This window comes from Rhinolophus sinicus, linkage group LG14, assembly GCF_036562045.2.
Source record: "Rhinolophus sinicus isolate RSC01 linkage group LG14, ASM3656204v1, whole genome shotgun sequence".
In the NCBI taxonomy this organism is placed as follows: domain Eukaryota; kingdom Metazoa; phylum Chordata; class Mammalia; order Chiroptera; family Rhinolophidae; genus Rhinolophus; species Rhinolophus sinicus.
Genome location: NC_133763.1, coordinates 554,027 through 567,510, shown reverse-complemented (window position 1 = coordinate 567,510; position 13,484 = coordinate 554,027). Strand labels below are relative to the sequence as shown.

Sequence of the window (13,484 nt, the reverse complement as noted above, 5' to 3'; positions counted from 1 at the left end):
GGTCACTCCCCACCAAACTGATTTCAAGATCCACGGAGATTCATGACGTGAAGTTTGAAAAACAAGGCCGATTTCTTTTTCCCACCCTAGGAATTCTGTGAGGATGAGGTAGGGTGATGTGTACAGAACACGCTGTGGTGCACACAGAGGAGGCCCCCGGGGCCTTCGGAGCAGCTGTAACTGCAGGACGCAGGGACAGCGAGGGGAGCCTGGCGGGCTGGGCATGGACTGCTTGCCAGTGAGGATGTGTACCTGGCAGCGACAGCCGGAATCTCCCCAGTGTTTCTAACGGAACAGGGTACTCTCAGGGAAATCCACCGTCATGAAGGGAGCTGGCTTGTGGTCAGGTCTGGTTTCCTGTCTCCACTAGGAAGGGTGTGTTACAAGTTGCTACGCCTCTGCTGGAACCCTCAGGACGCCCAATTATGGGTCTGTTTTCATCCAACACTATTCTGGACTCTGTCAGCTATACAAAGCTGGTCTTCTGACATTTTATAAATTACCCCTAACTCAGCGGCTTAAGACAACACTAATCTGTCCTCCACAGGTCAGAAGTCTGAGCCAGTCTCACTGGTAAAAGCAGGGTGTGGGCAGCTGGCCGGGCTGCATTCCTTTCTGGAGGCTCCAAGGGACAGTCATTTCCTCACTTTTCCTAGCTTCTTTCTAGAGGCCACTGTATTCCTTGGCTTGGGGCCCCCTCTTCCGTCAAAGCAACAGCAGGTTGACTCCTCCCCACATCAATCAGTCTGACTCCAACACTGACTGCCTCTCGTCTCCTTTCCTGAATCTTCTGCCTTCCTCTTCCATTTTGTAAGGACCCTTGGGATAACCCCGGGCCACCTGGATAATCCAGGACAATCTCCCTATTTTAAGATCTTTGGTTCCATCACCCTGCAAAGTCCCCTCTGCCACGTAAAGTGATACCCAGAGGTTCCAGGGATTGGATTGTGGACCTCTGCAGGGGGAGGGAGTGCAGGGTAGCTCTTCTGCTGCCCAGGGGGACAAAGCACATACAGCAGTACTACAACAACAACAACACATAACGTCAGCATTTGCTGCACAGTGTGTGCTGTGGATAAACGAGGCTCCAGACCACACGGACGCCCAAAGTCATACCGAGAGGGCACGCCCCATCACGCCCCATCTGCCTGCCGGTGAGGTCACGCTGTCTACCCCGCCTGGGCATAGCTCAGCACTAATGTGCACGTCAGTGGTTTGCAGCTCCTCCCCATCACAGCTGCATTTACCCTCTTCCCCCAGGGACCTTATTTTGAAAGATTTGGCATGGTGATATTGTTTTCATTAATGAAAGACAAATTTCTAATTGTAACATCTGAGACCTTTGAGCTAACTTTTTTGCCTCTTTGGATTTATATAGTTACTGCCAAAATAGTGCAGCCTAATATCTTATTTAATGTATTTTGGCATCACTTGGGAATGCTGAAAACGGAGCTCAAATCACCCCTTTCGTAGATGCCTAGGAGTTCAGACAAGAAGGAAATCAGGGGAGTAGAGCAGTCGGAAGAAACGAGGTCTGACCTGAATCTCAAGGAAGTAGAGCTATCAGACCAGAAAATGAAAAGTGGGGATGACATCTAGGAAATGGGGACGCGTTCATGCAGGGTGGAGAAACAGGAAGCCTGTTAGGGAGAAAAGGAGAGTAAAGAGAACAGAAAAGCATCAATCGAGGCTTTGAAATACAGGTCAGTAAGGTTAAATTTAACCAGCCAGCAAAATACAGAGGCTGAACAGTTTCTGAGCAGGTATCTTTGGGCTTGGGGAGACTAATCAGTTACAACAAGAAAGGAGGAGCTGAGCAACTGGCCTTGTAACTCACCTTCAGGGAGGGAAGTTGGACATCTGGGAGGCAAGGAAGGGCATAGAGACTAATTTACTTGATCTCATTTTGAGTCTTCTAAATTCTATACAATACACACGTATGAGCTAATGCAGATGGATACACACATGTAATGCATATATTATTTGTGGGTAACATATGCATTACGTTACAAGTAATAGACACATACTTGTAATATATATTATATGTGTGTAATATATTATATATGCCTGTAATGTGCAGATACATCCATGCAATATGTAGGTACACGTGTGATATCATGCATACCTGTAATATATAGATGCATGTAATATATTATATATACCCGTAATGTATAGATACATACATGTACTATAGATACATGCATGTATTTTAGCATTTATACCTGTAATATATAGATATGTGCATGTATATATAGTATATGTGTGATATATCCTATATGCCTGTAATATATAGATACATGCATGTAATATAGCACCTATATGTGTAATTATAGATACATGCATGTAATATAGCACCTATATGTGTAATATATAGATACATGCATGTAATATAGCACCTATATATGTAATTATAGATACATGCATGTAATATAAGCATCTATACCTGTAATATATAGATATGTGCATGTAATATATATTGTAAAGATATAATATATCATATATACCTGTAATATATAGATGCACGTAATAATAGCATTTATACCTGTAATATATAGATATGTGCACGTAATATATATTGTATACATGTAATATATCATATATACCTGCAATATATAGACACAGGCATGTAATATAGCATCTGTACCTATAATATATAGACACTTGCATGTAATATAGCATCTGTACTTATAATATATAGATATATGCATGCAATATATATTGTATATGTGTAATATATATACCTGTGCTATATAGCTACATACGTGTAATATATGCATACACATAATACATTCTATACATGTAATATAGAGCTCTGTCATGTATAAAGACTATCGTTACTGACAGTTAAGTATGCATCTACCCCCAGCACCTGTAGGAAAAAACTCCTCCACTCTGCCCCTCCTCAGTAAAACAACTTCAGCAATTTTCTCCTTGTCTTAAAAAATGTGCTCCTTTGGTTTCTGTCTACCTCCTTCATCCTGGTGCCCATGTAGCATCACAAGCCTGGTGCCCGAGCATTTTACATTCCTTCCGTACACCTGCCCACCCTGGATGAGAACCTGCTACGGCACTGACTCAGAAACCTGGCCGGGTGCTGCATTCACCCCCAGGACCCGTTATCAGTCCTCTAATAACAAGGCCCACGCAGCCCAGCCCCGCCCAGCCAAGGGTCCTGGCTCAGACACTGCCTGCCAGCTGGCCTGGTCCTCACCCCAGGCTTCACTGTCAGCAGGGATGGGCATCAGTGTTTATCTCCTCAACTTAGTATGCAAATCAAAGGGAGCTTTTTATCTCATAGATCAACTGGTGTCGGTGTCCTATCAGGTTGTTTTGCTTTTACGAGCTAACTAATGAAATAGCTCCGTCAGTGTTTCTGTGGGAAGACACTGAACCTCTGCACTTGGTGGATACTAACACGTACTTTGTCGGTGGTATTGGAAAGCCCCAGGAAAAGCCAGCAGCCCATAAACCCAGGCCGCCGACTGCTGCACTGCTGCTCTGGGCGGAGGCATCAGGGTGCCGTCCCTCCCTGTTGTGAGGTGTGGGCAGAGCTGCATTAGAAAACAACTCCTTCTTCAGGTTGCGACTGGACAGCATTCAAAGCCGCAGTGTCAAACTCCTGCTCAGAGTTTAGATGTTACACATGAGTTATATAAACGAGTACAGGTTACAGCAGGCACCGGAGACACACAACCCAAACTCACTGCCCCGCCCGATCCTACGCGCCAGCTGGTTGCTCTGCACATGCTGTCAGTTTTCCTGTGTGAGATCACGTGCTACATAGTATGAATGAGGGGTGACATCAATTACCTGATCTGCCCGTTTGATGTTAGTCAGCCCAGAAACACTTATGGAGCTCCCCACAGAAGACTAATTTTAGAAACTATGTTAACAGGAAAACACCGAAGCGCAGAATGTTTGCTAAGCCTCTAAAAATGTTCTCTCTTTTCTTGGAACTCCTGGGAGGCAGGAAACACCATGCTTTCTGCATGTGCCTAGCAGTGTTGGCCCTCAAATGACACGAAACCAGAATAAAGAAAACCTCAGAGCAGAGCCGTGACTCAGAACTGCAATGAATTCACGCGTCACCTTCACAATGCACAGAGGTGTGTCATCTCGTTCATTCCCCCGGACCCATCAGGAGAGAGGAGGGCGGTTTCAGCAGAATAGACAGCGTGGGTTCTAACGCAGACCGAGCTCGATCTGCTCAAGTTTCTAGATGTGAGTAAGGCCGAGCAAACTGCACAGATTTTTAGAGGCTCTGCCCATCTGCCCACAGATGACAGACAAGTATTACAGACTCAAGGGACGGCACCGACTCCTAAAGCTTTTCGTCCAGAGAGCGGTATGACACAGATATGATTCACCACTGCTGCTGGCAGTCCCGCGTGGGCCCAAAGGCGCGGTTCTGAGTTCCATTCTGGGACTTGGTGGCCTCTGTAAACCGCACCAGAGTCTCTGGGAGTGACTTTCCCCCGTCCCGTCCTCCCAGCCATGGATGCGCTCCAGGAAATGCACCTTCAGTCACCAGTCACTTACACTGCCTCTCTAGCGGCCGCCGCTCTTAGAACAAATGTCCCGGAGTCTCTGTGGTGTTTCTGTTCAATACCGTGTCACACACGTGTGCACTCGGCTATGTCTCCAGCATAGGCTTCTTAGTGACTCACATGTCTCTCACACTAACTCAGATTACACACCCCTTGCACACTCACTGAATAGAAATCTATGCGATGCCTTCGTTCTAATGAGCTCATCACCCCATCACAAAGCAAATGCACAGAAAGCAGCAAATGCATGCTACTCGGCTCTGGCCTCCCCGTGCATGGGCCCCAGCTGTCCCCTAACTCTGGGAGACTGTATCATGGACCACACTCACCAAGGCTCAGTGCAGTGAAGTGGTTCACTCCACTCCCACTTCTAGCACCTTCTACTTGGAATATGTGGAGCCAGTACTCTGCTCCACGCTGTTTTCCCATCTTTAACACAGGAATTTACCACATCCCACCAGTCCGAGAGCTGCTCCCTGGAAGAGTCCTTTCACTGGAATAACACAGCCAGCCTCTCTGCACAGCTGTCCCCTCCCCACCTGCCCGCGCCCCACCCTGGGGAGAGGAGTGTCTCACCTGAGTTGTGAGTTTGGGAACATAGCAGCTGCTCCCTCTCTCTTCCCTTTCTCTTGGGAAGCTTCCTGCCTCGGAGAGAATCTGTCCTGCTCCTCCAGGTAATTCACTGATGGGGTAGCGTCCGTGGGGCAGGCCGGGTCTGTCCTTCCTGTGACAAGGGGGGTACAAGGTTAGTAAACCCACCTGCCAATACCTGGAAATCACGTTCTCCTAATTTCAATATGAAGTTCACATTTGGTTTCCATCCACTGCTTTTTCTTACTTTTCAGTTGGTTCTGAACTGTGAATAAAGAATATTATTTATTAGCCCCATCATATCTCAACAGGAATAATAGTTACAACACAAGATTGTCTTAATGATATTGTATTTGGTAGAATGTAAACATTTTTTATGTATAAGGAGTTAGTATTCCAATTTTAACACTTCTTTCATCTATTTATTTCATGGATGCAGTTTTTAAGGAGCTTCATTTATTCAATCAGATGACTGAACTTTGACTAAATCTACAAAGAGAATTAAACTTAAGTTAATATTCAATTATGCTTAAAGTAAAATATCTTCCATCCAGTGCTTTCAGTTGTACATGGTTTATTTTTTAACATTTAATAAAATTTTAATTTCCTAAATAGGTGACAGAAAATCCTACTGTACTGAATAGAGTCTAGAGTTTAGAGAATTATTGGAATATTGGCTGCAAAGAATTTTTCAAATCTGGTAGTTTTTTCACAAATTTACCTCTGTGAACTATAATGATTTTTAAACATGAATGTATAAATTTGGAAAAAAAAATACTTGAAATAAGCACGCCAGATAACGATGTATGTTTTTAACCCAAGAATTGCTTTTCACCTTCAGCTGGCCACAACATCTCTCCGTGGCCGAAAGTGACAGTAGGTGGATTATGTTCACATTCAATCATCATCCTGGGCACTGGTAAATGAAACAGATACAGCACTTGTCTTCACGGAGACCACATTTCAAACAGAAGCATGGCTACATAGTTTTGCAATCACTTTTCAATATTTCACAAGTCAGCCTTAAGGATTATCTTACAAAGTTGATAATTCTCACTTAAACTAAAATTGGCAAGGCCTCAAATACTTTATTTTGAGAACGAAAAGTAATATTTATTGGGTATAGCCTTATGCAAATAATTCTGTTTAATTCTCATAATACCCATAAAAAAGGTTTCAGTTTCACTACTGAATAGATGAAGGAAGTGAGGCTCATGGAGATTACATAACACCAAAGAGGTCATGAACTGATTAATGAAGAGGGAGACTTCTAACTCTCGTCCATCTGATGCCAAAGTCCCGTGTTTTTCTGCTGGAATGGATCAGTTAATGTCAATTATATCCCAAGTCGACACTGTTATTATAATAAGAAAGATTTTTAAAGGCTAAAAGTGATATGTGTAAAGACTTTAGTAAGCTATTATTAAAGAGAAACATTTTAAGATCGCTAGACTGAACTTCTATGAAAGACACCCTTGCTCACATGTAACCTAACTCTTCACATAAGCTGAGCTGTAACAAATCAGTCACACTGCATCTCTCAGAAGTCTGATGCACCTCGTGAGAGCAGCTGGACAGACTGAGGGAACGCAGTACCATTTCCTTGGCTCAAGTCCTGGCTCTCCACTTACTAGCTGCGGGACCTTACACACGTCAGTAATATCTGTGTGCCTCAGTTTCTGCATCTGCAAAGTGACAGTGATGGCAGCATACAGTGAGCAGTGTGTCAGTACTAATGAGCTGCTATATGCAAATTGCTTGGAAGAGGGCCTGATGCATAGCCAGCATCAAGTAAGAATTAGCTGTCACTGCTATCAGAACCTGTGTCCACGTCCCCATAACCCACAGAAGACTGGAAGGCTGGGATTGCGGCCAACCAGACTCTTCCTCAGCGGCACCAGGTCCTGACACAGAACCAGCACCAGGGGCAAGGCCTGGAGAAGTCCGAGGCGCCTGCGCTCTGACACATGCAGAGTGAGGGACCCTGTCAATGTCCCCCAGGCAGACCAGCAGGTGCACATCTGCAGCCCTAGAAAGCTTGTTTACTGACTCACTGCGAGGAGGAGAAATGTGTCCCGTGGGGGATCGTAGGACATCTCAGTGAGATCTTAGAAAGGACTTAGGGGCTTGTCTTAGGTGATTTGGGGGAGCATTCATGGAAATGGGAATCTTCCCTGCATTAGATGCTGTCCCGAAGCAGAGGTAATTTGCCAATAGGGGATCCTAATAATTCTCATTTGGACAGTGAGAGGAATGAAATCAAGCTGAAGCTGCAATTGGTAAAGCAGCAGCAGTCACTCATTACGGCCCCAGGAAAGGGCGATATTAGCTCCTTCTTCGGTTTGGACCGTTTCTTATTTCTGTCTGTTCAGTCGTGACCATGCAGCCGTCTTACTTTTTCTTCCTCCATTACAGTCACAAAGCGGTCTTGTGTGAGGCTGGTGTTCTCTGAGCATGTTTATAGTCAACAAAACGTCACAGATTCCCTGAGTGCCAGGCCAGCTCCCAGCTAATAGGAGCTCTGCTTCCCCTTCTCAAACTTCTAAAGAAGGTTCTGCTCAAATGACAGAGCTGGCCAGGAAAACAGCAGCAACAATTACTGCTGTTATTTACATACGTTGACAGGCTTATAGTTCATCAAGTCCTTTGCGGTCATGTATAACTGAGCCTCTCAAAACAATCCTGGGAGGTAAGTGGGCCGGCCGTAGGTGCCCACACTGCCACCTGCACAGGCCGTCTCACCAGTCCTCCGTGTGAACAGTGCCCCTGGAGGTGTGCGACAAGCCTGGCCTGGCAGCAGACATTTCCATTCCTCTCTACAATTATGAAGCTGAGTCATAGAAGCTTCCTGTTTCCCAGTAAACCTCCGTGTGCTCTCCGGAAGCCGAACAGGTTCAGCTGCGGACGCCAGACCCCTGACTTGGTCAGTGTCCACCCCAGGCTGCCCTCTCATGGCCTGGACCACACGGGCGACTGCCTTCTTCCACAACTTTGTGGGTGCTACACAGCGCGCAGGACCGCTTTCACATCACCACTTCCTAAAGCAGAAGGAAAGAAGCATGCGTGTGTCTGTGTGTGTTGCCTACAAAGTTACTATACCGTAGGATAAGATATTTTGCTCAAAATAGCCTGCTAAATTCAGGGGTTGAAAGTTTTAAATGCAGACTGAGCTACTAGCAACATAGCTTACACATTCTTGGAAACGAGCCAAGCAAAATGTCAACGGAAAACAGGATTTCCTATGAAATAGCCATTATTAATCAGTTTTTGTCCAGCACTGTCTTTCTGTAGCTGGAAATTCCCCCTTGCAATTAAATTTATCTCCTGAGACATCACATAAAGTGAAATTGAAAATGGAATATCCCACTGGTAACAGCAAGCAATTCCCGGAAAGGATCTGGGCTTTAATTCAAACAGCTTGGTTCAGAGATCCTGTCTGTAACTTACAAACCGTGGCTTTGGGCAACATAGCTTACTTCTCTTTCCCTACATTACCGTGCGTGCGTGCTTCTCCCCTGCCCTGGCCTTCCCTTCAGGACACTCACCGCACTCCACTGCGTTGTTACATTCAGGTTTCCCTCTCCCTTATAACACTACAGGCTGGGACCACGTGTGTTTTGTTATCCTTGTGTTTCCAGCGCCTGGAGTCATAGCACGTAAACCATGTTAAATTTATTTGTTGCCTTAGGGGAGTGGCCTGGATAGCTGGAGAATCGGGAAGGCTTACTTTTCATTTACATATGTTTCTATAATTCTTGAAAGTTTTACCATGCCAATTTGGTACATGTATTTTTTTCAATTAAAAATCATATTTATATGAAAAGAAGAAAAAAGAAAATGTTCCTTGCACACAAATAAGCAAATAAATATTTGGCAATGAAATAGTAGGTACTAGAAACTGTCTAGCTTCCTTTAAGCATGAGGTGATTTTAAGGCAAATTGTCTTCTCCATCTTCTTCGACATAATAAACCATACGTATAATTAGAGGACTAATGTGTAATTTCACTTGAATGTAATTTTTATTTTCTTATGAAAAAGTGATAGTCAAGCCAGCTCTGCCTTAGATCCAGAACATTCCAGTTTGAGGTTAACTAGGGGAGGGCAGCAGAGGGTAAAATTCCTCTGACCGTTTGCCTAGCATTGTAGTCAGCTAATCAGAGCTTTGAGAGTATACACTTTCCTTCTTTTGCCACTGTTACCTGTGTTTATAGATCTTTCAGGGCACCTCACGGAACAGGTTGGGGCATGATGTCACTAACCCCAAGTCCCCTGGCCTAGTGCCATCAAATAGCACAGGAATCCCTCCCCCACTCCCTCCAATCTCAACTTCTCCTGCATGGGGCATTTCCAAAGACTTTAGCAGCTGATAATCATAAATGACAATGCTAAATTCTTCGGCCTTCCCAAAGGACTTCCATTTCTTGAGCCTCATAACACAGATCATGAAGATATGAAAAGATCTGAGTCAGAATTTATATACCAATTGCATGTTTTCTACCAGGTTATGCTCCACATTTCCAGTTTTAAAGGCTTAAAAGTATGACTTCTTTCAATGAGCAATAAAAATGAGAATTTGCCTAAGAGGTAAAGGAAAATTTTCCTGAAGTTTTACAATCTAAGTGAAGAACATTTTCTAGATATTAATTTATCTGGTTAATGAATGAAAACAGGTCTCTAGTAGTTACGTCTAGATTCTGAACTTGTTTTGTTCTGGTCCACGTTTTTAATGAGTTGAAAATACAGAAGGAAAAGGAAGTAGCATCTACTGAGGGTGTGACATCTACTAAACACTATACACACATTATCTTATTTCATATTTACATTAGTTAGAGCAATCCTTTCACAGAGGGAGAAGAGAAGGCTACCCAAAGTAACACGGTTCATACATGATAAAGCAGAGAACTGAAGTCATGTCTGTATTTTTCCAAACATCATGCTTCCTGGAAAAGACCACCAATACAGCACAATGCAGATGTAAGAGATTAGGGAAAGGCTAGAAGAATGGACCTACAAAGCTATGAAAAAATTTAGTATGATTAAGTTCAAAAACTGAACTAGGTCTACAGATGAGATACTACGACACCCTTACTAGATAGCCACATAGTGACAATACTAAATGCTGATAAGGACACAGAGAGATGGAGCCTCTCACACACTGCTGGTGGGAACGTAGAGCGACACAGTCACTCTGGAAAATAGCGTGGTAGTCTCTTAAAAAAACTAAACACGCCCTTACCATTCGACCCAGCAATTACATTCCTGGGCATTTATCTCAGAGAAATGGAAATGTATGTCCACACAATTGTTCATATCAGCTTTATTACTAGTAGCTAAAACCTGGAAACAACTAAAATGTCCCCCAATAGTGAGCAGTTAAACAACTTTGGGGCACCCAGACCACAGAATACTATTCAGCAATAAAAAAAAATTTGCTATTGATACAAGAAACAACTCTGGTGGATCTCAAGGGCATTTTGCTGAGCAAACAAAGCCCAAAAAAAAATCACACTTTCCCTAACATAACATTCTTGAAAAGACAAAATTATAGAAATGGAAAACAGATTAGTGGTGGCCAGGGGTCAGCGATGGTGTAGGGTGGGCGTAGGGGTGACTGTTAAGGGATGGGATGAGGGGCATCTCTGTGGTAACGGACTAGTTCTGTATCTTGACAGAAGTTTAGGAATCTATGATTTTAACAAAATGACACAGAACAATGTAGACACATTGAATGAATGTGAAATTGCTGGTTTTGATATTGTACTACAATTACGTAAGATGGAACCATTGGGGAAACTGGGCGACAGATACCTGAGACCTCTCTGTATTAGCTCTGCAACTGCCTGTTAGTATCTATTATTATCTCCAAATAAAAAGTTTTTAAAAATTGTGCTCTGGGTGTTTTAGTTTCCTGGGGCTGCCATAACAAAGAATCACAAACTTGGTAGCTCAAACCACAGAAATGTAGTGTCTTCCAGCTGTGCAGGTTAAAAGTCCAAAATCAATATGTTAACAGAGTTGGTTCCGTTGCGGGATGTCCCATTCCTCTCTCCTAGCTTCTGGTAACCGGCATTCCTTGGCTTGTAGGTGGCTTTCTCCCTGTGTCTTCACCATATCTTCCCTTTATGTGTGTTTGTCTCTGTGCCTAACTGTCCCATTCTTATAAGGACACTGGTCACAGTGGATTGGGCCTATCCTAGTGACCTCATCTTAACTTGATCAGCTACAAAGACTGTTTCCAAACACGGTCACATTCATAGGTACTGGGGGTTAGGATTTCAGCACCTTTTAGGGTACACAATTCAACCCATAATACTGTATCTAAAAGAATCAACTGCACACGTACAAGAGAGAAAACCTGTTTTAAAGGTAGTTCATATTTAAAAAGGAAAAAGAAACAAGTTAACAAAGATCTCCAGTTTTAGTTGATCACAGGCTCAACCTGAATTTACAGTTTAACAAGAGTGCTTGAAAAATGCATCCTGTCTTCCAGGGCAGGATGGAGTAGATTCAGATCAGAGGCAGGCACAGCCAGTCCCTGTCACCTATTCAATTCCATATGGAATTTTCTAATCTCCTTAGATGTAGGGGAATACTCCTAAAGGAAAGTAGATTCACAGGAGAACCTGTGAGACTGAAATCCAAGTGGAAGTAAATGAATATGCCGAAGAATAAAGATGACACACGTCCTCAAAGTATTCATCTTTGAAATCCCTGATACCACCTTAAAGTGGTATCCCTTGTGTTTGTTGAATGAATAACCAAGCTTAAATAGTCTATGCAGGAGAATTAGCCTTATTTAGTGTAACACAGCGGGCAATACTAAGAATAGGACTTCCTAAAACAGAAATCTCTATAACCAATGGAAAGGGCCTGCTCTCCACGCAGTGGATCTCCTAGTACTGCCAGGAGTTGCTTAAATGAAGCCCGCGACCATTTGTCTGTTGTTCTAGCACTAAGTGGGGGAGTGTACTAGCTGGCTGTCTTCCACCTTTTGTTTTACTTTTCAGCACTTTCACCAAAAGATGTCAGTTTAACCTTCATAGGAATTTTCAGAAAATAATTTCACTGCATAATGAAGTGATTTTTAAAACTGTATAATGGAGAAAACCATCCTGAAAGCTAAAGGCCCGAGGATGTGAGAAATAAAGGTGATCCTGGGGTCTCCCTTCACATTCTTGTCCTGCTTTCTGGATCCCATGGCTTTCTGTTTCTTGACTTATTCCCAGGTTTTGTTACAGCACATTTTCTCGTAGCTGTCTTAAAAACAAGGTGGATGGACGGAAAGTAATGATTTGTCTCCTTGCACACCTGAAAATGGTTTTATTTGGCCCTTACACGCGATGGATAGTTTGACTATGGAATTCTAGGTTAAAAGTTACTGTCCTTCAGAACTTTGAAGAGACTGCCCTTCATTATGTTTTAGCACGAAAATGCTACTGCTGAGAAATCGAAGCGCATTCTCACTCGCGTCTGAAAACTTGGAATCCTCTTCAGCGGCAGCGCCCGGGGCTTCGCGCGCCTGGGGCTCCATCCGGGCCTTTTCTCGGCGGCCCTCTCCACGTGGAGACGCCTCTGCACCAGGCCAGGCAAAACTGTGCGCCGAGTTGGATCACTTCCTCCCTGCTTATTCTCTGCCCTGACCCTGGAAGCCTTAGTGTGGTGCCTGAGCGGACGAGGGAAGGGATGAGTGAGCGACTGAATGAGTAAGTGGGTGTGGGGAGCACTTGTAGCAGAGCTCGCGGACAGCAAGTCACAGGGTCCGGGACCGCGTGTAAAGCCGGGCGTTTTACTGGGAATGTCGGAAGCTGTGAGGACACGCTTCGTGGCACGCCCCACCGCTGTCCTCTGTCACACGGACGAACCGGAGCGCCGGCGGCCGCTGTGGCTGTCGCTGAGGCGCTCGGTGGGTCTGGCCGTCGCCCGTCACGTCTGGAGGCCGGCTCCAGGAGGCGTCCGCCTCAGGCGCCGTCGCCCCGGCCCGGCCCGGCCCGGCCCGCCCGCCGTCCCCAGAACCCCTGGGCGCCGCCGCGGCCTTACCTGGGCTCCGGGTCACTCCCTCAGGTGCCCCAGCCCGTGTCAGCGCGGGCGGGCGGGGAAGCAGGTCCGGCACAGCAGCCCGTCCTCCCGTTTTCCTCAGGGAGCGGGGCTGAGGAGCCCGCAGCCCGGCTTGAGCCGGCTGAGGTAATAACGGCCGCCGGCGGAGCGCGCGGCCTCCTCACACCTGCGCGAGCGACGGAATACACGCGGGGTTCCCGCCGCCGGCCCGCAGGGGTCGCCCTAACAGCGGCCTCTCAGCGTGCGGGGGCGGGGCGTTGGGAGGAGCCAGGGACGCTGGGCGGGGCCAG

At 45.2% G+C, this 13,484-nt stretch overlaps 1 protein-coding gene across 8 annotated transcripts in view; it reads right to left on the bottom strand.

Moving 5' to 3' along the window:
• The window catches only part of MMP16 (matrix metallopeptidase 16), a 605,275-nt gene that overhangs the window by 517,226 nt on the left and 74,565 nt on the right, over positions 1 to 13,484 (bottom strand). For 7 of the 8 annotated variants that reach the window (XM_074318982.1, XM_074318986.1, XM_074318989.1 and 4 more), the window contains one exon: positions 5,124 to 5,271. The gene's annotated coding sequence lies outside the window, so the exon portion shown is untranslated. Of the gene's footprint in view, positions 1 to 5,123; positions 5,272 to 13,176; positions 13,363 to 13,484 lie in introns of those variants that run through there. The other variant, XM_074318987.1, reaches the window with a different exon arrangement.